The sequence below is a fragment of the Lipotes vexillifer genome, unplaced genomic scaffold (genome assembly GCF_000442215.2).
Source record: "Lipotes vexillifer unplaced genomic scaffold, Lipotes_vexillifer_v1.1 scaffold395, whole genome shotgun sequence".
Taxonomy (NCBI): Eukaryota; Metazoa; Chordata; class Mammalia; order Artiodactyla; family Lipotidae; genus Lipotes; species Lipotes vexillifer.
The window spans coordinates 2,605,291-2,609,412 of NW_006797390.1; the positions used below are offsets into that span (position 1 = coordinate 2,605,291).

Consider the following 4,122-nt stretch of genomic DNA (forward strand, 5'->3'; position numbering starts at 1 on the left):
CAGTCAATTTTCTCTGCCAATACTTACGGATTTCAGTAATAACAGAGTAGGTTCAGCTGCAGCAGAACTGAACAGTTGAACAGGAAGAGAGGCTTTATTATACAGAGAATATGTAATCTTCTGAGTCACAAATGGGGAATGAGCGTGTGTGTGTGTTATATATTTTTTTCTGTCTGCCAGCGCTTGGTAGGTGAAGTTAAGCAGGCTGTGTAGACTGTAGCTGATTCGGGAAACCAGATTCCATCTAAAGGGGGCAAGTCCTCCTCAGGTCCAGACAATGGCTGTTCACCTGGGGATTTAGGATCACTCATAACAGATTTTATTTTTCACGTCAAAATTTGAATTTTAACATTGAGCCTCTTGATTTTTTTTTTTTTTTTTTTTGCGGTACGTGGGCCTCTCACTGTTGTGGCCTCTCCCGTTGCGGAGCACAGGCTCCGGATGCGCAGGCTCAGCAGCCATGGCTCACGGGCCCAGCTGCTCCGCGGCATGTGGGATCTTCCTGGACCGGGGCACGAACCCGTGTCCCCTGCATCGGCAGGCGGACTCTCAACCACTGCGCCACAAGGGAAGCCCGAGCCTCTTGATTTTTAAATGTTGGCTGTAATTCAAGATTTTGCTTGAAAAAGAACATTTTACAATATAAACAAACTATGTGCTTGCTGCCTTCTGCCCACAATGGCCAATTTTCAGCCTCTCACTTAATGATCTCACTCATTTCCTGGCTTCAGTGGTCTTCAAAGGGCAGTAGATTCATCCCATCCACAGCAGACTCAGAATCTTCTCCACTAAATCACTGTCTGCAGGGGACACTGCTCTGTCTCCCTGGATGGAGCCAGAAATCTGGTGGTCAGTGGTCTCACCCCCTCCCTCCCTACCAGCCCCCAACCTTCAATGGACCCTCAGTATCTCTCGGTGATGCTCTCTCACTCCTCCACCCCTCCCCCTCCCTCCGCCTACAGCCCACATCCACTATCAGCCTAATACCTGTCTTCCTACTGCCCCCTTGTCCCCTGTGGCTCCCTTCTCAGCCATTCTCCTTCGGAAGCCACAATCTCTTTCAAAGAAAATCATTTTATGTTAATTCTCTGCTTAAACTATCAGAAAAACTTACCTTTGTTCTTAGCTCAAAAACCCAAAACCTTTCACAGTACCTAGAGACAATTGCTTGGCCCATGTATAAGTGTTAAGATTATAGTTAAATGAATAAATATGTAGCAGGAAAAAAATCAATAAAATCAAGAAAAAGAAAATTCTAACTTGAATGGAAGATTCAATAATGAAGAGGCATAGCAATAGCACATAAAAATACAAGGCATTTGATCGGAGTCACTAAGTTTGAGTCAAGATTTGTTTCAGAATTATTGCTTTTGATCTCTGGAGTGCCAAAGGTTAAAGGGACATGTGATTAGATTTTGAGAGGATATATTAGTTGCCTGGAGAAAGTATAGTTTTTCCTAATTTTTAAAAAGAGTGATAATTTTACCTGAGTATACGTGCAGCATGTGATCATTATAGAGAAGCATCTCAATTGGCCAATGAAATCACCTCTGGGACATAAGACTCAAATTACAACAAAAGTAGACAGTAGAACTGTCCTCCTATTATCTACTCAGGAAAATGCATATTCCTATCAAGAAAGATCAGTTTTAAGTACTAAAGCTTTGAAAAGAAGGGGGAACAGATCATAATCCTGTTTCTCTTCCTAAACAGGCAGCCAGGGTGGAGGACGGCGAGGGCCCTGACGGGCGTCAGCATGGACCTGGACCAGGTCGACTTCGGGAGCGTGGCAGAGTTGGGTGGCCAGCAGGAGCGGGGGGATGCACAGGGAGAAGAGGACGCCCAGGTCCAGCAAGAATGCCTGCAGAAATTCTCTACCAGGGAGTGTATCACGGATCCCTCCATCTTTAACACTCTGATGAGGTGTTTTCAGGCAGGAGGGTCTCCGGAGGAGGTGATGCGGCTCTTATCAGACAACTACACAGCTGTGGCCCAGACAGTCAACCTGCTGGCCCAGTGGCTCATTCAGGCAGGGGTTGAACCAGTGCAGGTTCAGCAAACTGGAAAATCACTTGAAGACTTTATTGATGAAACAGTTCGACCCCCGCAAAGCAGATTCTATCTTTACTGAAGGAGGAGAGACCCCCGCTTGGCTTGAACAAATGATTGCACATCCCACGTGGAGAGATCTTGTTTACCAGCTGACTGAAGCGCACCCAGACTGTCTGATGCTGAACTTCACGGTCAAGCTGATTTCCGATGCAGGATACCACGGGGAGATCGCCGGCGTGGCGGCGGCCTGCCAGCAGTTGGAAGTGTTCTCTAGAGTTCTCTGTGCCTCTCTGGCTACACTTTTGGATGGAGAAGAAGACAACCTTGCAGAAAATCTCCCTCAGTTTTGCTAAGATGGTGCCACGGGGAGCACACGTACCTGGTGGCCCAGGTCCTGATGTCCGCGCTGGCTCAGGAAGGGCAGGGCGGCTGGGCCGTGCGCAGGATTGCACAGGAGGTGCAGCGCTTCGCTCAGGAGAGGGGCCGCGATGCCAGTCGGACCTCTCTCGCACTGGGCACAGCTGCCTCCTACCCCCGGCTGTGTCAGGCCCTGGGGGTGACGTTGTCCAAGGGGGCCCTGAATCCGGCCGATGTCACTGTTCTCTTCAACCTATTTACCAGCGTGGACCCGCCTCCTGTTGAATTCATCCGGGTGCCGGCCTTCCTGGACCTCTTCATGGACTCACTCTTTAAACCAGGGGCCAGGATCAACCCGGACCACAAGCACAAGTACATCCATATCTTGGCACATGTGCAGTGAGCGCGGTGGAGACCTGGAATAAGGACAGGCGTGTGAGCGTCAATCGCGGCGAGAGCTGAAGTCAACGGCCAAAGCTGTCGAAACTGTTCATAGTTTGTGTTGCGCTGAGAACAAAGGGGCTTCTGAACTCGTGGCCGAGCTGAGCACCCTCTATAAGTGTATCAGGTTTCCAGTGGTGGCAATGGGTGTGCTCAAGTGGGTGGACTGGAGCGTATCAGAGCCCAAGTACTTCCAGCTGCAGACCCACTGTACCCCTGTGCACCTGGCGCTGCTGGACCAGATCAGCACCTGCCACCAGCTCCTGCACCCCCAGGTCCTGCAGCTGCTGGTGAAGCTCTTGGAGACGCAGCATTCCCAGCTGGACGTGATGGAGCAGCTCAAGTTGAAAAAGACTCTCCTGGACAGGATGGTGCACCTGCTGAGCCAAGGCTACGTACTCCCTGTGGTCACTTACATCCGCAGGTGTCTGGAGAAGGGGGACACCGACATTTCCCTCATTCGCTACTTTGTGACCGAGGTGCTGGATGTGATCGCACCTCCCTACACCTCTGACTTTGTGCAGCTTTTCCTCCCCATCCTGGAAAACGACAGCATCGCTGGCACCATTAAAACGGAAGGTGAACAGCACCCTGTGACGGAGTTTATAGCTCACTGCCGGTCTAACTTCATGCTGGTGGACTGATTCAGAGCATCCTCCAGAGCTGGAGCAGAACATTCCAGGAGACCCATTGCGGAAAATCCCTTTCCAGAAACTACCGATGAAGAGGCCCAGTCAGCATCCTGGCAATGGGCTCTGGAGGGAGGAGGTGGAGAACTTTTGTAAAAAGGAAAATGTTAGCAATGCAAGTGGACAGCTGCAATTATGAAGAGTCCCCTTTCCTTGTAAATCCAGGGCTACCCCTAAATCCTGTTTTCGGTATTCATTTCCCCCAATATTGGAACTAGGTTCCCATTATCCTTCGTGATGTAGCCAACTGGCAGCCCCAGGGTGGTGGGAATTCAGAAAGTGGGGCACTTAGATGAACTATTTTCAAAGTTGACTTAAGTTTTCTCACAAGACCTGAACAGTCAGTTCGTATTGCTGTGAATGCTTTAATTCTCCAAGAACAGATAAAAGCCTTTCTGTGGGTGAAACATGTAGATCCCAGTGTTATGTTGTTCTCGTAAATTAGACACTCGTCCTCAAAATAAAAAAATAAATAACTAAAAATTTTAAAGGCATATGACTTTCTAAGTTTTTATGAAATAACTGCTGTCACCCCAGAGTCAAGAGGCAGGATTCAGCGTAAGTCCATCGCCAGCATAAGGAA

The 4,122-nt window shown here is 49.1% G+C and overlaps 1 pseudogene; it reads left to right on the forward strand.

Moving 5' to 3' along the window:
- Positions 1–1,756: 1,756 nt before the first annotated feature.
- Positions 1,757–3,494, forward strand: LOC103070804 (negative elongation factor C/D pseudogene; annotated as a pseudogene).
- The last annotated feature ends 628 nt before the right edge of the window (positions 3,495–4,122 follow it).